Source organism: Phocoena sinus, chromosome 19 (genome assembly GCF_008692025.1).
Source record: "Phocoena sinus isolate mPhoSin1 chromosome 19, mPhoSin1.pri, whole genome shotgun sequence".
NCBI classification, from domain to species: Eukaryota; Metazoa; Chordata; class Mammalia; order Artiodactyla; family Phocoenidae; genus Phocoena; species Phocoena sinus.
In genome coordinates, this window is record NC_045781.1 from 15,699,706 (window position 1) to 15,725,168 (window position 25,463).

At 47.8% G+C, this 25,463-nt stretch overlaps 1 protein-coding gene and 1 pseudogene across 2 annotated transcripts in view; one reads left to right on the plus strand and one right to left on the minus strand.

Annotated features, from left to right (window-relative positions):
* The window catches only part of ATP4A (ATPase H+/K+ transporting subunit alpha), a 75,114-nt gene that overhangs the window by 33,319 nt on the left and 16,332 nt on the right, over window positions 1-25,463 (plus strand). The gene's annotated exons all lie outside the window — the stretch shown is intronic.
* On the minus strand, window positions 9,971-10,961 carry LOC116744717 (annotated as a pseudogene).

Here is a 25,463-nt window from a genome sequence, read left to right on the forward strand (position 1 = left end):
CTATTTCAAGTCTACATTTGTTGAATATTTTAAAATTACTGATATACATAAATTAAATAATTAAAAAATCATTTAATTTAACTAATACAATTTGTAGCATAGTGGTATCAGAGATCTCTCTCTTTAATAAAGAACTCTTTTCTCTTCCACAAACTCAGTGGAAGCCCCTAATCTAATTAGATGGGTAATTAGAGAACTTCTGAGCTCTCTTGGGAGAGTCACAATGTTCTTTCTTTCTTTCTTTCTCTCTCTCTCTCTTTCTTTCTTTTTGGCTGCATTGAGTCTTCGTTGCCGCATGAGGGCTTTCTCTAGTTGCGGCAAGTGGGGGCTACTTTGTTGCAGTGCGTGGGCTTCTCATTGTGGTGGCTTCTCTTGTTGGGGAGCATGGGCTCTAGGCGCACGGGCTTCAGTAGTTGTAGCACGTGGGCTCAGTAGTTGTGGCTCATGGGCTCTAGAGCGCAGGCTCAGTAGTTGTGGCACACAGGCTTAGTTGCTCCATGGCATGTGGGATCTTCTCAGACCAGGGCTCGAACCCGTGTCCCCTGCATTGGCAGGCGGATTCTTAACCACTGCACCACCATGGAAGTCCCGAGTCACAATGTTCTTTTGCAGGCTGCTGGTGGCAGGTTCCCTGCACAGGCTAGACAGGAGGGTCTTGGGAACAGCAGGCAGTGAAAAGCCCACAAATTTTTGCTCCAGAGGACCTATGATGAAGAGAAAGGCAAATGTTTCCTTCTGTTTTGGACACAGTGCCAGGAGTCTATGGATTTTCTAAGGGCACAGAAAAAGGTTTGAGCCACAAACACACACACACACAAATTGGCTTCACAATTATTGACTGAATATTTGGAGTTAATAAAATTCAAATAAATCTAATAGTAACCTAACCAATTCCATCACTAGGTCAACTGTTAAATTTAGTATCTGTGAAAATGCAGTCTCCATTGAGAAACAACTTGGAGGTCAGACTTCCCCCATTCCGTGAATTCTCTAGCATGCAAAATTGTTGCCAACGAATCTTAATCAATAGTAAATTAAAAGTTATTCATAGTCAAACAGTTTTAATTCTTTTTTTTCCACTATAAAAGCAGCTTGAAGATGGGATCTTGGTGGATTTAATCCGTTGCTCTGCTGGTGAGGGGTGTAGAAAAGCTTCTCTGTCCATGGTTCTCCCTAGGCTCAATCTCAGGGATTGGGAGCCCTGCTTCTTTTGCTTCTTCCCCAGGCAACCTGTTGAAAGAGGTGGCTACCCTAGGGTATCTCAAACTGTGGTCCCAGGACCAGCAGCATGACACCTAGGAGTTCCGTTAGATATGCAAATTCATTGGCCCCACCTCAGACCCACTAAATCAATCTCTGGGGATGTAGCTCAGAAAATTGTTTTAAGAAGCCCTCCAGGAGATTCTGATGAAGCTTCTTCAGTTCTACTGCCCGATCAGCTGGCTGTCTGACCTTTTCCTGGCCTCCCTCACCTCCCCTGCCTCTTAGAGCAAAGCCTGGGAGGTTCTTCTAATGGCTAATGGCTGCGCTTTTTCCTGAAGCACCACCCCCTTCCTCAAGGACATTGGCTACTCCTCTCTTAAGTACCCCTTATACCTCTTCTCCTGCCACTCCCTCTATGATTCCTGCTCCCTCCATTGCTTTCACTTGACCACCCCTCACCCCCTGCTGTGTGATCTAGGCAAAGTGGAGGGGGTGTATTCAAGACCCATCCCCTAGAGTCTACAGCCAATCACCAATAGGAAATATGCTGAGAGAGAGCCCTGCCAAGAAGTATCAACGAGCTGATTAGGAATTAAAATTCAAGAAAAGGGCTGGACGTTGTTCCGTATTTAAAAGAAGAGAATTTGAGAGTTCTTGTGAAGTTCAGTAAATCAAGACTTTTTGAGAGAGTTGTGGAGAGTCCAAACTCTGCATCTCTCTCAAGATTGGTCATCGCCTGAGACCTTGCCCCCCCCAGTACACCCCAAATCCACACCCCAGATCCCTTTCCTGAAGTCCCCACTCCCTGCATTGTCTTCTGTCCTAATCTTAGGGATTCGGGGGTGGGGTTGTTGTCCCTACTGTGGTCTTCAAGGATCCCAACCACTTCCTACCACCCCTCATTTGACCTCGTAAAATCACATCACCCTCTCTCATCACCACTGACCAAAAAATAACAGGAAGAATAACTGGGCTAGAACTGAACCTTTTTTTCTATCTGAGCCAGTTGGCTGAGAATATATGGAATCTGGAGAGCGTGCCTCATCATCACATATATTTGTTTCATCTTTTTCTGCTGATCTGGCAAAGCCGAGGGGAACATCAGACAGAGACCCTCCAAACAAGAAACTTTATGGACAAGGAACACCTCAGGCAATGGACCCACCAGGCAAAGGACTCTTCAACGAAGAGACCATCCAGGCAAGATTCCCACCAGCCAATAGATTGTTGAGCCGGTCGTATTCACTGCTCACCCAAAGGGGATCACCACAAAATAGTGGGTTTAACTGCTTTTATTCCCTCTAAACTCCTTTCAATGGGGATTTTATTGTGGAGGAAATCTTGAAAACTTTAGAACCAAGAAATCCTAAGAGGGACCTGTTGGTTTGTGGAGTATGTGTGTGTAATAGAGAGAGAAATACATGTGCTTTTCACGTAGGTGAGTTCATGACTGTATTTGGCTTTGATTGTACGTTTGCAAGACTGCATGTGGGCTCAGTTTTGATGGCACGTGACATTGTTTGGAAGTGTGAAGGCAAGGAGGCATGAGGTCACTCTGATTCCTGACACTGCCCTACTCAGCCCCCACCTCCAGTGCCCACCGTACCAGGCAACAAGGGTCAATGACTTCCCAGGAGGCACAGGGAGCCCATCAACCTATCACACACACACACACACACACACACACACACACACAATTTCGTAGTCAAACATGGCTTGTTCTCACCTGACATTCCTGGAGCCTTCTTCCTCTGTTTCAGAACTGGCTCTGACATGCCCAGAGCCCACACAGTCTGGGCTTTGTTTCTTTCTCTTTCCAGGCACAAGGTCTCCAGACTCTGTGCCCATAAGAAGAGCAGGAACCTGCTGCATCTCACTCTCCATTCTGCTCAGGGCAGCCAAAGAAGCTCAGAAATGTTTATCAGATCATAACCTTCCCCAGCTTATAACTTCTGACAGGTTCCCATAGTACTTGGAATAAAATCTTGTTTTTTCAGTCCACAAGCTTGTAAAATTCTATTCTTGTCCTTGGAATAGAGGATTTGGATGACAATATGTCTAGATTTATGTGTGCATGTCTATAAGTGATTCCTCATAAGTACTTTTAGTTTGATTTGAAAACTCAATGCCTTTCTTTGGGTTAGGTGAAACTATTATATTATCCTTTCCCACTGTTCATGGATGTAAAACCCCATGCAGAACCCAGCTGAGGAGGCTGTGTACTTCCAGAACCCAAGGAACCTCTTAAAGACAAAGCCCAGAGGTCCAAGTGAAGCTCTCATAGGGTCCTTGGTACTTGCACCCTTTCTCATTCATTCCTCTAGTTTGGTGCTTCTCAAACTTCAGTTTGCATCAAAATTACCTGGAGGGCCTATTAAAACACAGATTTCAGGCACCACCAGGGTTTCATACTCAGGGAGTCTGGGGGTGGGTAAGAATTTGCTTTTTAAAGAGATTTCCAAGTGATGTTGACACTGCTGGTCAGAGGACCACACTTTGAAAACTACTGTTCAGGTCTGATTCTTCCCCTGGAGGTCCCATCTCCTGGTTTTCTCCATCAAGGCTGGTCATTCTCTGAGCCCCTGCCAATCTCCTGTGTCATGCTGTACCAAAAGCCCCCACCCTCTGCATCTCTTCCATCCTATGATGTTATGGGCTGTCACTGGAAGGTTGTTATCTCTCAGCCATGGCTTTGGTCCCATCCCCAGGGGTCCTCCCAGAGCAAACGTCATGAAGGTACATCTCCCTTCCATCTCCACAGACCAGGAGAGCTGACAAGAACAAGTGGATCACTGATGAGAACTTTCCATATGGGTCACTCTGCTGAATATGTCTGGAATCCTGAGTGTTCTCCTCATCATCTTACATGTTTTCCACCTTTTTCTGATGGCCTGGAAAAGCCAAGGGGAACACTCAACCACAGAATCTACAAGCCAAGGAACCAGCAGCAGAGACATCCTTCGGCCATTCAGTCTAACTCTCCAAGGGAATGAGCACAGACACCTCATTCACTTGCTTTGGGTCCTCTCCAGTGCCACACACAGGGCTATTAATTCAAAGGAAAAGTTGAAAGCCGTCAAAGTGAAAAATTCTAAGGAGGAATTGCTGGCTTGCAGACTGTGTACGAGTTTGAATATGTGCAACTGTATATACTGTTTATGCATCTTGATCTATCACTGAGTCCCGCTACATGACCCTTGTTTCTTTTCCTATTCTTACCAACCTCCTTCCCACCCCAGGGCCTTTGTACTTGCTGTTCCCCCTGCCTGGAATTCTTTTCTCCACATCGTCTAGTGACTGGCTCCTCTTGTACTTCAGATCTCAGCCTAGATGTTCCTTCTTAGAGGGGCCTTTCCTGCCCGTTCAACCCCACCCCTCAGTCCCGTGTGGCCCCCGGGGGCCCCTCTCCTTATTCCTCATAGGTGTTGGTCCTCCATTGAATCGTTTCATTTATTTATTTGTGTGTTTTCCCCCCTTCTCTCCCAGCGGTTGTGAATTCCAGGAAAGCCCTGGTCTTGTTTGCCTTAGTTACTACACGGCCCTCAGGGCCCAGCCTAGGTCTAGTATTCAGCAGGCTCCTCACAGGAATATCAGTCTGCCCATTGCACTCAGATTCAATCTGGAAGTGAGCCCCACACACTATATGTTGAACCAATCAAGATTCAAACTGGGAACAATAACGTAAAGGGCAAATAACTGTAACCCAGTGCCCTTATTCACCGAATCAATTAAGAGGGCAGGAAGAAAGGGGATTGGCTAGGTAACACCCCTTACATACAATGAGCCAATCAGAAGCCAGGTCTGGGCACTCGAGGCACACCTATACGGGAGCAGCCAATCATAATGAAGTGGTGGTCAGTAGGGAAACCACGCCCAGTGACTCAAATCCCCAAGACAGCCTCCGGACTGAGAGGCGAAGGGAAGTCCTAGGGACGTTAAAACTAGGTTTGTGATGGGTTATTAGAAAAGCGTGGGGTTGTTTAAGTGTGTATACATGGAGTGTGTGGGGTGAGTTTAGCGCAGGAAAGCAGTTAGAGGGATACATGGAGGGGATAAGGGGGCAGTGGGGGAAGGGTAGACAGAGGAGTTACCAGAGGATAGAGGAGGGTTGAATTGTGTTATAGGGCCATCATGGCTGTTATATAGGAACATACGTGCTGTGGTGGGTTCTGGCTTGGGGTACTGTCCCCTGGTTTGGAGCAGTGTCTGTTTTCAGTGCCTTTCTAGGTAAAGGGGTTGGTTTGGGGGGGGTCCTCATTTCTTGGGAGCTCAGATGTCCCCTCTCTGGGCCCCATTTTCCCATGTCTGCAGATTCCACCTGCCCAGCATCTCCTCCTCAGGCCAAGGTCCATGGCTACTGGGACTGACCCCAGGGACCTAGAGTCCAAGGTTACTCCAATGCAGCAGGTTATCCCGATGCAGAAGGTCTACCTGATGCAGCCAGTCATCCTGATGTCCTTGAATTCCCCAGAAAATGATTATTTGTTTCTCTCCATCATTTCCTTCTTCTTCTTCATTCTGCTGGCAATACGGGCCCTCGTGTTCTCCCTCGAGGTGGGCACCACCCAGCTGTCACCAACTCCCATTTTCCCCAGATCTGCCTCCTCTGTCCCATCCCACCTCCCCGCTCCTCCCTAGTGATCCCTTCTTTCTCCTCTTGGGAGATTTAGTCCCTCCCTCTTCACCATCTCTGTCCTCCTTCCTTTCCAGGAGCCCCCTCTCTGCTCCTCCTCCTCCTCCGGTGTTCTGCCCAGACCTGCACCCTCATCCTGGCTCCCTTCTTTCTTCCTTTTCCACTGAGGGGCTGAACCCTGCCCTTTCCTTCCCCACACCACCATTCCTGGTCTTTCATGCCCCACCTCTCCCCAGGGATGCCCCTCCCTCATCTCCCTCCTCCTTGGAAACACCCCCACCAGCTTGCCTTCATCCCCTCAGACCTGTGAAGCCAACTTCCTTGGGGATCAGAGGAAAGCACTGATCAATTCCAGACTGGCCTTGGGCTTCAGTGTCTCAAGCGTCCCAGTAGGTTCCACTCTGATTATTTGCTCCATTGTAGTCAGAGCCTTGAAGCAGCGAGTATGAGATCATCTTGAAAGCTCACCTCGCTCAGAGCGTCGTGAACTGTACCTCCTGGGTCCTCTTGGAGCCTTTGAAGTACCTGTAACCTACCTGTACTGGGGGCAGTTCCCCTCCATCAAAGTTTTGAGAGCAATGAAGCTTACGAGGAAGTTTCTGCTTTCCATTCATCTCCTGTATGTATGTGTATGTGCACACATGTTCACGTGCCCCTGCGTGTCCACTTCCAAGTTCCACGGGGCTTATTCACGTATTAAATGAACATTTATTGGGCATCCACTGTCCTGTACCAGGCACTGTCTTAGGCCTTAGTAACTCAGTGCTGATTCAGAGAGATGAGGCATTTGCCTCCATAAAACTTGCTCTATATTGAGAGGACACAGAAAAAAAGAGTAAAATGTAAAGCAACCAGATAGTTCTGGGTCAGGGCTGTCTAACAGAACATTCGGCAATGATAGGTATGCTCTGTAATCCGCTCTGTCTAATGTGGTGCCCACTAGTCACATGCGGCTGTCGAGCACTTGAAATGCGGCTGGTGCAACTAAAGAGCTCGATGTTTAACGTAACTTAATTATAATTAATTTAAATTAAATTGGCCACACGTAGTCCTGGGCAGCGCAGTTCTAGGTTGTGTCTAAGCAGAACAGCAAGTGCAAAGTCCCTGAGGCAGGAAGAAGCCTGGCTTGTCCAAGGAAGAAAAAGACTAGTGGGGTTGGTGTGTAGCAATGGGAGTGCTACAAAATAAGTTCAGAGGGTGGGAAGGAGGCAGATCACAGAGAGGCTGGAAGGTGACAGGAAGAAGGTTGGATTTTAGATGTGGAATGAAGCCATCGGAGGTATTAAACAGGGAGAACACAGGCACTGGTTTCTGTTTTAAAAAGATTGAGTTCCACGTCTAAATCGAACACAAAAGGTCTCTGAATAGGTTCTGGTGCCAACTCCAGTTTTGGAGGGGTGGCCCCCACACCAACAAGCAACTCTTGGACACCAGATGGATGTCCTACAGTTCAACTCAATTGTGACACTGCCTGGTGCTAGCATTAGATTCCACGGGGCAAGGGCTCAGTCCTACAAGACAGCTCCCACCCTCCCCAACCACTCCAGATGCCAGTTGCAAGACTTAGTTGTTACCTGTGCTTCTGACCACGCAGCTACAGATTGGAGTTTCCTACAACCTCTTCTTAAACTTCAGACACCAGTCACAAGTCTGGGTTGTTACTTGTACTTCCGACTGACTGGCTGTAAATCAGAGGTTCTCACGACCCTCCTCTCGGGATTGATTGATTTGCTAGAGTGGCTCACAGAATTCAGAGAAACCATTTACTTACTAGGTTACCAGTTTATTATAAAAGGATATAAGTCAGGAACAGCCAGATGAAAGAGAATAGAGCAAGGTCTGGGGAAAGGGCACAGAGCTTCCGTGTCCTCTTCAGGTGCAACACTCTTATCACCCCCACGTGTTCACCAGCCCGGAGGCTTTCTGAACCCATCCTTTTGGGTTTTTATAGAGACTTCTGTCAACTTAAAGAAAAATGCACAATGTAAGAGTTGTGAGCTTAGGTTTTATTCAGAGAACTTACTGAGGACTATAGCCCAGGAAACAGTCTCTCAGTAGATCTGAGGGGACTGTTGTGAAGAAGAAGGGGAAGAAGCTGGTGTGTGTGTGTGTGTGTGTGTATATATATATATACATATATATATATATATATGTAGTGTATATATATTTGGCTAGGGAATACGTGCAGTCAAGCATACATCTTGGTAAAAGATTACTGCTAGTCACAGAGAACAGATAACTCAAGTTAATGATTTTAGTGCTTTTCTATGTGTGGGAAGATGCAAGAATCTGGGGTCATGAAAATTCTTCCTAAGATATACATCTAACTATCTAAGGGCCCTATTTTTCCAAAGCACAGGGTGCCTCATCCTGTTTTTCATCCTGAATTCCTCTCAGGGTGCACTCTCAGTGAGAACTGGGTGGTGAGTGATGCTCTTTCTGTTTCTTTGTTTTACACTTCATTACATAATCATAATTGATTAAATTACTGGCCATTGGCAATTGATTCAACCTCCAGCCCCTCTCTCCTCCCCAGAGTTTGCGGGGAGGGAGAAGATGGGTATAGAAAGTTCCAACCCTCTGATCACTTGGTTGGTTCCCCTGGCAACCATCCTTCATCCTCAGGTTACCCAAGGGCTTTCCGAAAGTCACCATTGATATAACAAAAGACATCTTATTGCTCTTATCACAGGAAATTTCAAGGGTTTGGAGAGTTCTGGGCTAGGACCGGGGATGAAGACCAAATATATATATATTTAGTGCAGTTTAGTCACCACAGGGGTGACTTATAAAGATATACTGATAGTAAACAAAAAGGTAAAAAAAAATTACAGCATTTTATGTTTTTTAAATGGCACCCATTAAAGACTGAAATAGTCAAAATTTGAGACACTTTTACACACTCAGTACTTCAAAAGTTCACAGACAACAATGAATTAAAAATCACTTTAAAAAATCTAGGTTTTCACTTCTGCTTAGGAAAAAACTTCATGGTGGCAGTTTCTAAAACCCATCCTCGTTGCTCGGGAACAATTCGTGTTGGCACCAGAGGATCCTATTTGCAAATAGTGGGTGAAAGAGTCAGTCCACAGAACATAATTTGGCCAGGGCTGACTTGCACTCTTGCTCTCCAGACTTCTGTGGCTAAATGGCAGTAAGTCAGATAGGAACAGGCTTTGGACCACAAGCTCTGGCTTATCAGGAGGCAGTCTAGATGAGACATCTCATGGTTTGGAATACAGCAGTCCGTTCAGCTTCATGAAAGGAAAGTGTCAAAGAGTGGGGTTACCCAGTGAATGGCTTGGTAGCTGTCATTTCACTTTACCCCTATAGTTTTTAACAAGAGCATCCTGTGTGTGGATATGGGGAAAGCTGGGCTTGAGGGACATGCTAAAAAGGGAATAGTATCTGTGACTGACAGCAAGCTTACAAGTTTGACACTGGTCAAACCAAGTCAGCCTGCAGAGGTGCTGACCTATTGGCCTTCCTACCTACTCAGGTGCTTCAGGTTCCCATCCCTGCCACCTACCCCACCCCGCCAGTGAGACTTCTGATCAGAAGTTGGTAGACAGGAGAATTCAATGTCGGCACATGGATGAAAGGATGAGGCAAAGAACCTACGGGTTATCTAGTAAACAATAAAAAAACTACCTACCCACAACGATTTTTCCAGGCCAACATCACAGGAAAAGAACCAAGTCATCACTAGCTTCTGCTGGCCCAGTATGTGTGGATACTCCCTGAGTGGCTGGAAAGGTGGGGAGCCACCAATATGAGGACCAGGCAGGTGCCCAGCTCCTTATCACCTTGGTCCACCTATCTGCACACCCCGTGCTTCCACCTCCCAGAGCCCTTGAAATAAGACCCAGGGAAGGATCCTTGGGCTTCGCATTAAAACCACCTTGCTGCCAGTGGAGGTTTGATGGGATCCAATAGTTGTTACTAAGAAAAAAGTGCTTTTGCAAAAGGGGCAGGTTAGATGCGGGAGGTGATAGGAATACTCTTTAGAAAAAACTCAAGTCCCTCTGCTTGTCAATACCCAAAAGGCTGAGGCCACGTAGGGCACAACCTGCAGTTTGGTCCACGGGAACACTGAGTGGAGGAGGCGCCCTCACTGCCTGACTCATGGAGCAATTAACCATCCTTTTTGGCTGGGGGAGCATCAAAGAGCCGGATGCCTTCTTGCACAGCAGAGAGAACCCGTAGATCTGGGGAGCGATGAGGAAGGCGTTGGCCACACTGCAGTAGAAAGGAATGTGGACGGCACTTGGAGCAGGCTCAGTCCCTGCTGCTGCCGTAGGACCAGTACATGAAGGGGAAAAGGAGGATCCGGCATGGGAAGAAGTGGTCAGCGTGCGGATTCCGTTCACCTTGTACAGCAGCGTGTGCTGCTGCTTTGGCTCAATCAGAACTCTGCCCAGAGACACAAACGGAGTACTCAGTTCTGCCGTGAAGATGCAGCCAGCAGAGAAGTCCCCAAGCTCTCCCCTAAGCCTCTGTGCAACCGGCACAAGGACAAACAGAATAACTGCATGGTGCGTGATCATGAGGCGTTTTTACTGAGGAAGTTTCGAAAAACGGTGAGGGAATGTCTGCTGCTCTGGTCCCCGGTTCGGTACCATTCACAGAGGTACATGGCGTAGGAGTCATAGATCATGTATGGAATCAAAACCCAGACATATTCTCAGGCAAGCCAGTGCCTGTCGGTGATCACGTGGCTCCAGGAGCGAATGATGATGATCCCAGACCCGGTGGCCAACCCAGCCTGCACTGAAGACGCCAGCCTGGTGCTGATCATCACGCAGTCGTTGTGGGTCCAGGCGGGCCGCGCGCGCCGCAGCCCCCAGGTGCAGAGCCCGAAGAGCCCCGAGAAGAAGAGCGAGCCCCAGGCCAGCGGCAGCAGCTTGGGTGCTCGGGATCGGCCTCCTCGCTCGGCGCCCTCGGCGTGGCTCGGTCGGCTCCGCGCGCGCGGCTCCGGCACTGGCGCGGCCCGCCCGCCCCTATTTCTACCTTCCGCCCTCCGCCCTCCGCCCCCGCCCCCGGCCCCGGCCAGCCGCGACTCCGGCCGCCGGCGGGCGCTGCTGTATTTATTTTTATAAATTGCAATATCACAGCCCCCCTCCATAACAGCTAGGGGAAAAAAGGGAGAAACTAAGAAATTTATATTTTTTAAACATGGCGAAGGGCTTTGGATGCAAATAAGTCTAAAAGAATTAAATTCCAGAGAATAAGGAGCCCTTCCTGCTTAAGTGGACATTGGTGGTCACTCCCTGGGGCACTTGTTGAGTCTGGGCAAGGGGACGTGGAAGAGTGGGCTTACCACGAGCTGACGGACTCTGTTTGGTAAAGAAAAACCAGTGGAGCTTTAATGGCTATTTAGGGAGACGTGAGAGATTAGAAACTAAAGGAGCTGAATGTGTGCAATTGGGTTTTCCTGCCTGCCAGTCTTCCCCATAAGATTTTTCTGAATTCTTGCCAAAATGAGTAGCTGGGGTTGGATTAGAAAGTTTGCTCATTGGAAGGAGAAGCAGTAAACATGACGAGCATGTTTATAGAACATGACAATTTGATTCTAAAGTGGATGGCGGGGGTAGGGATAAGTTGGAAGATTGGGACTGACATATACACACTACTATATATAAAACAGATAACTAATAAGGACCTACTGCATAGCACAGGGAACTCTACTCAATGCTCTGTAATGGCCTATATGGGAAAAGAGTCTAAAAAAGAGTGGATATATGTATATGTATAACTAACTCACTTTACTGTACACCTGAAACTAACAACATTGTATATCAACTATACTCCAATAAAAATAAAATAAAATAAAATGTATGGGGAAAATCAAAGCCTCTAGAAGAGCTACAACAATCTTGAAGAAGAACATGGTTGGGGGTTTACACTATATGACTTTCAATGCTTACTGTAAGACCTACAGTATGACGGTGTGATATTGGTATTAATATAGACAAAGAGACCAGTGAAGCAAAACAACGAGTGCAGACATAGACTAACATGTACACAGGCACTTGGTTTAAGACAAAGGTGCCAGTTTAGTACAATGGGGTCAGGAAAGTCTTGTCAATTAATGCTAATGAAACTGTGTATCAATATAGTGAGAAAATGAATCTTGAATCCTTCCTTACTTCATACCACATCATTTTTTGCATAATGTCAACCTACAACTGTGCTGTCCAGGGTGCTAGCTATGAAATTAATTCAGGATGGATCACAGACCTAGATATGAAAGCTAAACCTATAAAACTTCTATGAGAAAACACAGGAGAGTATTTTTTATAACCTTTGGATAGGTAGACAAAGATTTACTAAAGAAGACTCAAAAAAACCTAAGCATAATATGTAAAATAATTGGACTTTATTAAAATTTAACACTTCTTCTTGTGAAGACACCACTAAGAATGTGAAAAGTCGTCACAAATTGAAAGAAAATATTTGCAAAAAGAAAAAAGCAAGCAGTTCAACATTTTTAATGAACAAAAACATGAACATGCGTTTCACAAAATATAATTTCTACATGGCCATAGCATGTGCAGGGTGATTAACATCCTTCGTCATTAGGCAAACTCAAATTAAAACCAAAATTAAAAAGACTGTTTCAACAAATTTTAGCAAGAATGTAGGAATCCATCTGTATTCATTGGTTGCAAGAAGAAAACCAATTCTTTTACAGAACAAGAAGCACAGAGTAGCACTGAGCTGAAATAGACTGCCAGATATTTCTCCAGCAAAGATAGGTTTATTTGGGATCAGCGGAGAATTGCAGTTGGGGTCTGCGACCATGGTGAGCCATGTGCAAGTCCCCGAAATGCAAGGGAAGGGGGACACTTTTAAGTGGGTAAAAGGAAGTTGGGAAGGCTATAGTAAACAAAGAGCTGAGGGCTTTTCATTGACTGAATCCTTGTCAGGAAAGAAGAGGCATCTTTCTTCTTCCTGTTGGGCTCTGCTATTGATTCAGGGCACAGGAGCGCCCCCTTCTGGTCTTCTAGCTCTACTCGATTAAGATTTTTTTTCTTTTTTTTTTTGCGGTACGCGGGCCTCTCACTGCTGTGGCCTCTCCCGTTGCGGAGCACAGGCTCCGAACGCGCAGGCTCAGCGGCCACAGCTCACGGGCCCAGCCGCTCCGCGGCATGTGGGATCCTCCCGGACCGGGACACGAACCCGCGTACCCTGCATCGGGAGGCAGACTCCCAACCACTGCGCCACCAGGGAAGCCCCTCGATTAAGATTTATTTTTACTAATTTTTACAGTAGGCAGGCTCCAGGCACAAGTACCTAGCTCTGTTTCAGCTTTTCTCCTAGTCCTGCCCTTATACCTGGTTTTGTGGACAAAGCAGACTCTAGATTGTGTAATCTAAGGGAACTTCAGAAGTTGGGTGAGTCCCTGGGGGGTGGGGCATGAGGCAGCACAGCCCTTGAAGTTCACTCTTGCTTGCTGACACGCCACCAAGCAATGGCTCTGGGCAGTGCTGCACAGTAAACCCTTAGTGGTTAGAGGGAGCGATGGTCTCCCTGGGATGTAGCCCACTGGCCAAGAGACACATGACCACCAGCCATGGGATCCACCAGGCAAGAAATACACCAGCCAAGGAACTCTCAGCCATGGAAGGGGGTTCTCATTCGCCTGTGTTGGTGATTTCTCGGGTATGAGATAAGGAGCACCGTAGGGCAGTATGATTTCTGCCTACACGACCCCTACACCTTCCAGCTTCCATGATTGCAGAGACTGAGGAGGGTGACTGCCTAAGATGTGAAGGGCATCGCTGAGTCCATCATCTTAGGAGATCGACACACACATGCACAGACAGATACAGACACACTCAGGTCCCATGTGGCTTGTTCCTGGCTGAGGTTTCCTGGCGCCTTCTCTCTGCCGAATGCTCTCCCTTTCCATATCCAAATCCCACCATGTCCAAGAGACCCAGGGGTCAGGGCACTGCCCCATTCTCTGTAAGAATGAAACTGCCAGGCTCTGTCCTCAAGCAAAACAGAAACCTTCTGCCTTCCACTCTCCATTCTGCTCAGGGCAGCCGGAGCAACCCCACAACCTAAATCAGACTCTCTCCCTCCTTGGCTTAAACCCTCCATGTTCCCATGGCTCTTGGGATCAAACCCAAATCTCTCACCCAGGTGTTCAGGCTCTGCCTTGGTCTGTTCCTCTCCTCTTGCTTCCACACTCTAACCACACTGCCTTTGTTTCTGTTTCTGGATCACACAACTCTCATTCCCATCTCAGGGCCTTTGCACTTGCCATTCCCCCTGCCTGGAACTCTTTCACCCTGATCTTCTCATGGCTGGCCCCTCATCCAGGCTTGGATGTCCTCTCCCCAGACAGGTCTTCCTTGACCCCCTCACTCCCCATTTCACCTCGTGTCACCCTCCTGGGTCCCTATCCCTTATGTCCTAGTTATTCCCCATAGCCCTTGGTCCTCTCTGAAATCATTTAGTTTATTTATTCAGGTTTTTCCTGTACATCTCCCCATCTACCCCATGGACTGCGAACTCTGGGAGGGCTGTGGCTTTGTCTCTCTTGGTTGCCACTTGGCCTTCAAGAGCAGAGCACTGCCTGGTGCACTGTAGGCTTCCAATACTTCCATGTTAAAAAAAAATTACATCCTGCCCTTTGCCTATCGAAGAATCAACCCAGAATGTACTAGCCAGTACTTGAGGTCCACCCACTTCATTCACTGAGTCAATCAGGAGTTCAAATAGGGAACAACAACAAAAGCAAATAGTTGAGGACTTTCCTGGTGGCGCAGTGGTTAAGAATCTATCTGCCAATGCAGGGAACATGGGTTCGAGCCTGGTCCGGGAAGATCCCACGTGCCACGGAGTAACTAAACCCATGCGCTTCAACTACTGAGCCTGCACTCTAGAGCCCGCGAGTCGCAACTACTGAAGCCCGCGCGCCTAGAGCCTGTGCTCCGCAACAAGAGAAGCCACCGCGATAAGTCCGCCACTGCAACGAAGAGTTGCCCCCCGCTCTCTGCAACTAGAGAAAGCCCACGCGCAGCAACAAAGACCCAACACAGCTAAAAATAAGTAACTAAATTAATTTTTTAAAAAAGGCAAATAGTTGAAACCCCACATCTTTGTTCATTGAATCAATCAAGAGGACAGGCAGAGAACAGGGGTGGGGGGGCGTGCCTAAGAAATGCTTCCTTAGTACACTGAACCAACCAGAATCTGGATCTAAATGCTTGAGGCACCGCCCTCCCAGCATCCTCTGTATCAGGGCAGCCAATCACAATAAAGTGGTAACCAAAAGAGGCCGCGCCGCTGTGACTCAACTCGCCAGGGCAGCCCCAGGACGAGGATGAGTGAGCGGACAGCCCCGGCATTAACTGTGGATGCTGATCGGGAAATAGTGGGGAGTTTAAGGGAACAGGGAGGGAGTCAGGAGAGGACAGCCAGAGCTAATATGGGATAGACAGGGGGATGATGGGTGTCTGAGTGTCCAGGAGGGAACTGTAGGGTCGCAGGAAAGTTTTTTGGGAAAAGGAAGGGACTTGTGTGGGAAGGAGGCTGGAGGTTAGAAAAGAATGGGAAAAGGTTATGGGAGACAAAGAGAAGACTATAGGGGTCCAGGAGAGGGTTACATGGGATAAGGAGGTTCTTGTGGGACAGGGAGAGGGTTAGGAAAGGACCAAGGGGAGGTTATGGAGTCTCAAGAAGGGGTTCTGGGGGAGACAGGAAGGGATTTATATGAAAAAATGGAAGGGTGTATAGAGGCAGGGGAGTGTAGGACAGTGAAGTCATAGGAGGGGGTTATGGGGAACAGGGAATTAAGGGGGACAGGGAGGTTATGGGAGAATGCATGGGTTATGGGAGGTGTTATGACGGACAGGAAGAGAGTTATAGGATCAGGGAGAGGAGTGAAGCAGGACTAGGGCAGAGTTACAGGATGGGGAATATGAGCTATGTTGCCAAATCTTGGCCCCCTATACACTGATGCCGAATAAAAATACGGAGACAGAGATTTGGAAGATAAGAAGTAGAGAGGCTTTTTATTTTCTTTGCCAGGCAAAGGGAAGACACAGTAGACTAGCACCTCAAGAACTGTCCCGCCCATCCTGGGGAATTACAGAGGGTCTTATAGGTGGAACTCGCAGTCCAGGGTAAGCGATAAGAATCCAAGTGGTGAAGGTCTTGCATTCTTCTTCTTCTTGCAATATTTTAAAACAGTCACTGCTGGCATCAGGCAGCCTGGTAATTGGGTCCGTTCATCCCTGGGTTACTGGCCTGTGACCTCCTTTCTGAAATGTAAACAGGTACAAGGGGTGATTTGCTACAAGAGAATGCAGCGAGAGTAAATGCTGGGTGCAGGGCACAATTCTTATGGAATCAGAGAGTAATTAGCTTTGTTTAGCTTTGTGAAGGCCAAGTCTAGCTACAAGTGTGTGTTAGTAGTAACAGCTAAAGAATAACCAAGATTACTTAACTCTTTCAGGCCTGTTTATGCTGTTTCCCCAGCCTGTTCATTGTTGCTTATTTTCCTTGTTTATCAGAAAAGTCTCATTTCTGCTGCAACAGGTACAGACAAAGGATTACAGAAGTGACGAGAGGGTTAGAGGGGTGCAGAGAGTAAGTAATCATCTAAAGCAGTGGTTCTCAAAGCCTGGTCCCTAGCCTGCAGTAGCAGCCTCACCTGGGAACTTGTTAGAAATGCACATTCTTGAACCCTGCCCCAGAGCTAAGGAATCAGCAACTCTGGGGATGGGGCTCAGCTTTCTGTTTCAATAAGTCCTCCAGGTGACTCAGTTGTATGCTCAAGTTTTAGCATCCCTGGGCTAAAGTGACCATTTAATTTAACCTCCAAACTGAGCACTTTTTAGACTAAAAGGGGAGCGCTCAATAATTTGGTAGGACCAGGCTTAACTAACTGGACAGCACCCTCAAACCAGGATGGAGCACGTTATTGGAGAGCAGGAATGGGTTTAGGGAGACAGAAGAAACATTCAGGGTTTCTAAGTTACTTGGAGGGTGTTATAGGGCCAGTGGGAGTATTATATAGAGCCATTGTGGTGTCACAGGGTCCGTTTTCCCGTAGTGGTGGCCAGGGTCATTGTGGGGCAAGTATTTCCAGCACCCTCCTGTTGGTGGGATTGATCCTGCGAGTCCCCGTTACTCAGCATCTTCTGACCTTTCTTGGTCCCTCTGTACACCCCACCCCCTCTGCTGGAGTCCATGGCTGCTGTGGCTGACATCCGGGCCACAGAGTTCAAGGTCACTGCGATGCAGCCGGTCTACAAGACAGCCTTCAACATTCCTGTGAAGGACTACACGCTGCTGTCCATTTTTTCAGTTTTCTACTTCTTCCCACTGGGGATACCTGCCAGGGTTCTCCTGCTTGATGGGTGGGGATGAGCCATAGTTCTGCCTCTGCAGAACAGCCCCAAGCCTGCCCCCTTTCCCCTTCCACGGGTGCCACAGGAGCTGGCCCCTGCCCAGCTCCCCCTCCTCTCTAGTACTAGCCCCAGCCCCTTCTCCATCCCACCCTCCCTGCTACCCTGGGATTTGTCCCGACCCTGTTCACCATCCTGCTGACCCTGCTTCTTCCCTCAGATCCCCGTGTGCCCCTTCCTGCCCGGTCCTGCCCAGACCCCCTGCACAGTCTCACTCCATTGCTTCCTCCTCTCCTCCACCTCATCCTTCCTCCCCTGATCCTGATCATGGGCTCCAGGTTCTCTCCAGGGGACCCTTCCTTTATTTTGCCCCTTTTTAGAAAAACATCAGGCTGTCTTCACCTCCACAGGCATGGAAAGCAAACAATTTGGAAAACAAAGTCAGAGCAAAGAAAAATTCGAAGTTGGCCTTAGGCTTCAGCAACGTGGCCGTCATTCTAGGCCAAGTTAGTGCTCCTTTTCATCTTTATGCCACAAGACAACTCAGAACACCTAGCGGAACCATGAGCCGGGAGACCTTTTTGGCATATGCCCCGTGCCCCTCATAGTACCAGGCCTTCTTGCTCCCCTGGAAACTTCTGGACTTGGATTTGGAGAGTAGTACCCTGTCCCTGCCCCATGGAGGAAGTCTTCCCTCTGCCACCTCTTCTGGCAGCAGTCCACGTGATGCCTTCTGCGTGATTGTGTATGGGTATTTGTGTGGTTGGTATATGCCTTTACACGACCCCATGTACTAACAGCTCCTATTAGTATCCTGGAGGCTTCATCCTTCATTCATTCAACAGGTTATTGCACACTTCCTGTGTGCTAGGCATCGGGCTAGGGCCACAGGAGTCAGTGCTGAACAGGACAGATTAGGCCATGGCTTCAGAAAATATATGTTATCTTGAGGGAAGTTAGAACACAAATAAGGAAACGCAACTTAACGAGGTTACTTCGGACCATCATAAATAATATAAAGGAGGCTGGAGGATGGGAGGGAGACACATATGATAACGCGTTCAGGAAAACCTCTCTTTTGGCGGGGGGTTGTGAAAGTTTATTGAAGTGTAGTTGGTTCACAGTGTTGTGTTAGTTCCTGGTGTACAGCAAAGTGACTCAGTTATACAGATATATACATATATATGTATAAGTATATATACTTTTCATATTCTTTTCCATTATGGTTTATCACAGGATATTGACTATAGTTCCCTGTGCTGTACAGGACCTTGTTGTTTATCCATATAATAGTTCACATCTGCCATTCCTAAACTCCCACTCTGTAACTCCCCAACCCCTTGCCAATCACAAGTCTGTTCTCTATGTCTGTGAGTCTGTTTCTGTTTCATAGATAAGTTCATTTGTGCCATATTTTCGATTCCACACATAAGTGATAGCATACGGTCTTTGTCTTTCTCTTTCTGATTTACTTCACTTAGTGTGATAATCTCTAGGTCCATCCATGTAGCTGCAATGGTATTATTTCATTACTTTTTATGGCTGAGTAATATTCCACTGTGTGTGTGTGTGTGTGTGTGTGTGTGTGTGTGTGTGTGTGTGTGTGTATACCACATCTTTTTTATCCATTCGTCTGTGGATGGACATTTAGGTTGTTTCCATGTCTTGGCTATTGTAAATAGTGCTGCTATGAACACAGGGGTGCACGTATCTAGGAAGAGCCTCTCTTAAGAGGTGACACTTGAGCTGCGGCCTGCCTGAAGCATGAGAAGGAGAGGGCTATAGAATTACCAGGAGAAGAGAGAATCAAGCAGACAGAACACCAAGTGTAATCTTCCCGAGGTAAGAAAGAGTAGGAAAAGGGGGAAAGCCAGCAAGCCTGGAGGATAGCCACGGGAATATGTTAAGAAGTCAGTGTGGAATGGTGAGCAGGGAACATATCACCCAGAGCCATGAGGTCATGGTAGCCATGTTCACGGTGTGGAGTTTGGATCTGAAGTGTGAAGGGAAGCCATTGGAGATATTAACCAGGAAAGCAGAAGATCTGACTCCTCTCTTAAAATGTCCAAATTCCATGCCTGGAGGATGTAGAAGGTCACGGCAGAACGTTTTCCTCCCTAACAATTATGAATAAAAGAATAACTAAAAATTCATATTTTAAAGTCATCGAAGAACTATGGAATGTCAAGGGTAAAATCTCAAGAAGCTAAATTCCAGTGAATGAAGGATCCATCTTAAGTAAACAGAAATCAGACAGTTTTTCTCCTTTCTGGGGATTTTTGCCAAATGTTGGCATAGGTGGATAAAGGGTTGGGCCTGTGACAGAGGGACTGTTCTGGGGAAAGAGAAATGAGAAAAGCTTTTTAAAGTCAAACGGGCTGGTGTGGCAGGTTGAAGGCTGGAGTGCACAGCCAAATGCACAGCTGAAAAATACAGTATCGGAAATTAAGTACTATTTTGCGGGGCTTAACAACATCCTGGATGCAGTAGAAAAGATCAATATATTCAAACTAATTTAATAGAAATTATCCAAACTGAAGCACAGAGAGGAAAAGGAAGCAAAAGGATCACACTGTCTGAGTGCTATCAGACACTATCTAGTTGTCTTAACGTAGTTGTAGTTGGAGTCCTATATGTAGCGGAGCTCTGGTACAGAACAGATTCAATATGTGGAAAGATAACAGCTGAAAATTTTCTCTAAATCATGGGAAACTGTTAATCCAGAGATTCCAGAAGCTCAGAAAGGTCCAGAGAGAAAATCTTTAAAGCAGCTGTATCCATCAGGATTCTCCAGAGAACAGAATAGAGATGAGATAGAAAGATAGAGAGATAGAGAGAGAGAGAGGGAGGGTGAGGGCGAGAATGAGATTTATTTTAAGAAATTGGCTTATGTGATTGTGCAGGCTGGCAAATCTGAAATTTTAGAGTATACTGGCAGTCTGGAAATTCAAATAAGAGTTGACGTTGTCATCTTTACTCCGAAATGCACAGGGCCGGCCAGCAGCGTGGAAACTCAGGCAGGACTTCTGTGTTACAGTCCTGAGGCAGAATTCCAGGAAACCTCAGTTGTCCCTCTTAAGGCTTTAACAGATTGGAAGAGCCCCACCCACATTATGAATGGTAATCTGTTTTACTTAACGTCAACTGATTGTAAATGTTAACCACAGATATGAACTACTGTCACAGTAACATCAAACAACTGGGCACCATAGCCTAGCCAAGCTGATACATAAAATTAACTAACCATCACAGCGGCCACAGAGAAAAGACACCCTGAACTTCAAGGGAACAAAAAAAACCCCTAAAACTATCTTCTTTATTTTTCTGGTTTTATTGAGGTATTATTGACAAACAAAAGTGTAAGGTATTTAAAGTGTACAACGTGATGATTTGATATACATATGCATTGTGAAAGGATTCCCCCATCCATCACCTCACATATTTATTTACCTTTGTGTGTGTGTGAGAGGACATTTATATTTGACCCTCTTACCAAATTTCAGTTATACAATATAGTGTTATCAACTAAGGATTATCTTCTAATCAGAAATAATTGAAACCAGGAGACATTAGAATGACATTTTCAAAGTACTGAAAGAAAAACAAACAAAGCTGTTCCTCCGCTCTCATTCCTGATTGGCTGGAAAGACAAGGAGGCACACATAGCCTAGGAATTCATATCAGCCAGCTGCTCGTCCAGCCCTATCATCACTTTGTCCTCCTTTCATGTTGGCTGACATGCACAGGGGGTGTGTCCTGGACAGATCCGCTGTCCTGATTATGCTGGCCCTGCCCACCCCTCTGTTCTTTTTTACCAATTGGCTGACAGTTGGTATGGACTGGCTTACTTTCCTGATTAGGCTCATCCAGTCCTTCCTTTTTTAAAAAGATTTATTTATTTATTTACGGCTGCGTGGTGTCTTAGTTGCGGCACGTGGGGTCTTCGTGCGCCAGTTGTGGCATCTGAGTTTTCTCTCTGTAGTTGTGGTGAGGTTCCAGGGCGCGTAGGCTCTGTAGTTTGCAGCAAGCAGGCTCTCCAGTTGAGGCGCTGGAGCTCAGTAGTTGTGGCGTGCGGGCTTAGCTGCCCCGAGGCATGTGGGGTCTTAGTTCCCTGACCAGGGATCTGTGTCGATCGAACCCACATCCCCTGCATTGGAAGGCGGATTCTTTACCACTGGACCGCCAGGGAAGTCCCCAGTCCCACTTGTTGATCCTCCTCTTCTGATTGACTAGAAGTTGGAGGAAGTCTTATCAAAGATGTTGCATCTCCTCACCACCCCCTTCCGGAATTTTGGCTCCCAGTTTAGACAGTTAGATCAAGAGACCTGTATCCCTCATTTTGGCTTCTGAACCCCATTCTGAACTTTGCATACTTCTCTATCCAAGAATACCTTTTCTAACTCTATTTTCTCAACTTCCCTGTCAGGCATGGGGAGTGGGGAGTCGGCCTGCCTTAATCATAAAATGCAGCCTTGAGTTCTCACGGTTTCTATCAAACATCTGTGAGTTTTGCCTTTGGCTCCTCCAGCCATGCCTTCATTCAGCAAATAGTGAACCACCTGCTGTGTGCCAGGTTCTGTGTTGGGTCCTGGGGGCTCTCAAAAACGCAAGACATTGCTGAACCCACCCTCCTTCATGAGGCTCCCTTATCCTTTGTCTCCTGAACACCTGCCCTCGCCCCTTTCCTGGTTCTCACAGCTCTCAGACTGTGCTTTCATCTTCTTTAATAGTGTGCTCCCCAGAGCTGTGTCCTGGCCCTGCCCCCCCTCCTTGCCCCCCACCCCAGAATACAAGGACCACGGGCAGGCAGGACCGTGACTGTTTTGTTCACTGCAAATCTCAGTGCTCAACAAAAAGTTTGGCATGTAGTAGGTGCTCGGTAAACATTCCATAAATCATTGAATGGAGGTTGGTTTTCACGTGAGGCCTTTTTGTCAAATGGTGTCTGGTGTGATTCTGTGTATCTGCAAGTCTGTGAGGACTCTCCAGCCAGGCTACCTGTGTTCAAGTCCTGGCTCTGTCACTTACTAGCTGTGTGACCCTGGCCAAGTCATTTAACTTCTCTGCCCCTCAGTTTCTTCATAGTGGAATAGGAATAAAAACAGTACTTTCCTGATGAGGTTATTGTGAGGATGAAACGAGCTCACACGTATAGTCACTGAAGACAGGGCTGAGTGCGATAAGTTCTCAGTGAGTGTCAGCTGTTATCCTGGGTTTCCGGACACTGTGTCTGTGTGTGTCTGTCCCGCTGTTTTATGTTGGGTACGTGTGTCTTTGACGGACAAGGAACATTATCCCAAGGCAGGACCACGTGTCCATGTCAGTACTTGTGACTATGATGGCTGCTGCATACTGTTGAGTGTCCCAGGGACCCGAGATTTATTCATTCAACAAAAGTTTGTTGTGTGCCCACTATTTGCTATTCTAGGCACTAGGGATACATTAGTCAAAAAAACCAACCAACCAACCAAACAAACAAACAAAAATAGGCATGAGGTGAGCCTGCCCTCATGGAGCTCACATTCTATCAGGAGGATTCAAAAAATACAGAAGAACCCAGATAAATAAGAAAAATTACATAGGTTAGAAGGTGATAAATGCTATTGGTGGGGGACAGGGGAGAAGGTGATGGAGATGGAGAGGGCAGGCGGGAGACCACGGGTTACAATTTTAATTAGGTGAGTCAAGGAGTCTCACTGGGAAGACAACAGTTGTGTAAAGACCCGATGGAGGGAGAGAGGGGGCTGTGCAGAATCTGGGGGAAGAGCATTCCAGGAAGAGGAAACAGCAGATACAAAGGCCAGGAGGCAGTATGCTATTCACTGTGTCTGAGGCACAGCAGGGAGACCAGTGTGGCTGGTGTGGACCTGGGGGTGGGAGAGGGTGGGGGGAGGTGAGGTCAGGGAGGAAACAGGACAGCTCACCAGGACCTCGGGTCCCAATGTGAGGACTTGGCTTTCAGCTGGAGTGAGGTGGAGCCCCAGGAGGGCTCTGAGCCGGGAGGGCCCTGGTCTGACTCAGGGGTTCACAGGCTCCTTCTGGCCTCATGTGGGGAGCAGACTGTAGGGGCGGGATGGGAGCAGGGAGACCAGGGAGGAGGCTGCTGTGAGAGCCCAGGCAGGAAGGGATGGAAGTTGAACCAGAGTGGGAGCAGAGAAAGGAGAGATGGTTGGATTCGTGATGTGATTTTAAGATCCCAGATAAGGAAGCCTGGTAACTTCCTGAGGACAGTTGACCTTTGCACTTCTGGACAAAGGTGGGAAAGGAGCAGAACACAGGAGACCTGGCTGCCAGCTTAGCCAGGCTGGGGTGACGTTGCCCCTCACTCCTTGACCCACTGCCTTCTCCCCCGCCAGCTGGAAGAAGAAGGGGAAGCAAGGTGCCTGCCTACTGGACCCCTAGCATCAATCTTCCCAGGGTCTGGAGTGGGGGATGCAGGTGGGGGAAGGGTGACCTGCCCAGGAGGCGAAGGGCATTGCTGAGTCCACTATCTTATCAGAGACCAAACACAGACAGAAAATCAAGGTCACAATGAGTTCTTTCACTCAGCAAAGGCCAGCCTGGGCCGACTCTGGGCTGGGTGGTGCAGCCACAGAGTGGTGACTGAGGCACCCTGGATCCCATCCTCCAAGTCCAGCGGGGAGGTGAAATGTCACCAAACAGCGACAGCCCAGACTGGTCAGGGGAGGAATTAAGGGTCAGAGTGGTCAGGGCTGGGAAAGGGAAGCCTAGGGGTCTGTGGGAGCCCACGGTGGGTACCTGACCCAGCCTGGCGGGTTGTCCCAGATTTCCTGGAGGAAGGGACATCTGTGCTGGAGCAGGAAAGACAAGAGGTAGTTGAACGTTGGGGCGACACAGGGCGAGTGTTTCAGTCAGAGGAAACTGCACGTGCCAAAGTCTTGAAATGATTTTTTTTTTTTTTTTTTTTGGCCTCGCTGCGCGGCTTGTGGGATCTTAGTTCTCTGAGAAGGGATCGAACCCGCGCCCTCGGCAATGAGAGTGAGGAGTCCTAACCACTGGACCGCTAGGGAGTTCCCTTGAAATGATCGTTTTGACAAGCGGACATCCTAAACCATGGAGGGGAAGTGGCACAGGGGAAGAAGGAGGGACAGCCAGGGGTCTGATTCCAGCAGGCCTTGTAGGACGCTGAGCCCCTAAGAGTGTTTGTGGTCACGATTCTAGGAAACTCTTGTTCAAATTCCCCTGAAAACCGACTCAAATGTTTGCCATCCATTTAATAGTCTGTCCTCTAACAGTCAGGAAAATTTTTTTCAATTCCGACCATTAATTGTTCTCAAAAAATTCTCCATGATCCGTGTGCCCCAGGCTCAGGGAAATCTTGCTCCGCCGTGCTGAATGGATCGTGTCACGCTTGCGAGATTCTCACAAGATTCTTTGTGAGAAGTCTTTGCCCCCGAATGGTGCCGGGAGTTGCCCGTCCCCTCTCCACATGGCACAGTCCGCCCCGGCGCCGCTTCAAGTGCCAACGTTGGCGCACCTCCTGCTTTATCCAGATCCTGCCTGTGGGCAACCGCCTGTGTCCACTCCTGAGACAGGGTTAGGGTTGCTTGGACACGCAATGAAGGATTAAATGCACAAGCAAGGATCCTCCAAAGACACAGAACTTGAAAGCTGTGTGCCATCTGAAGGCTGTGTAATCAGGGGGGCTGAAAAAAAAAAATTTAACTGGGCACTGACCAGTCAGAATGGATGAGGCCCTGAGGCTAGAGCAGGGTCAGGCTGGGCCGGGTGTGGAAGGTCTGGGGGCTCAGGCAGAGTCTGTGTTTCCACTGTTTGAATCACCAGTCCAGCTGAGTGCCAACTGTGACTGTGTCAGTGATTTTTGGTTTTTTTTTTTTGCGGTACACGGGCCTCTCACTGCTGTGTCCTCTCCCGTTGCGGAGCACAGGCTCCGGACGCGCAGGCTCAGCAGCCATGGCTCACGGGCCCAGCCACCCCGTGGCATGTGGGATCTTCCCGGACTGGGGCACGAACCCGTGTCCCCTGCATCGGCAGGCAGACTCCCAACCACTGCGCCACCAGGGAAGCCCTGTGTCAGTGTTTTGAATAGAAAATAAAGAGATCATAGAACAGCCCTCTGGTCATGACCTAAGCCTCTTGATATCCCCCAAATGTCCACCCCATTCCAAACTGCTTGAAGGCTCAAAAATAAAGCCCTCCCTGACATGATGCAGGACACACATCTCGGCTGTGCTTCTGCCAATCACAAGGAACCATAGGCAAACCCAAACCGAGGGATA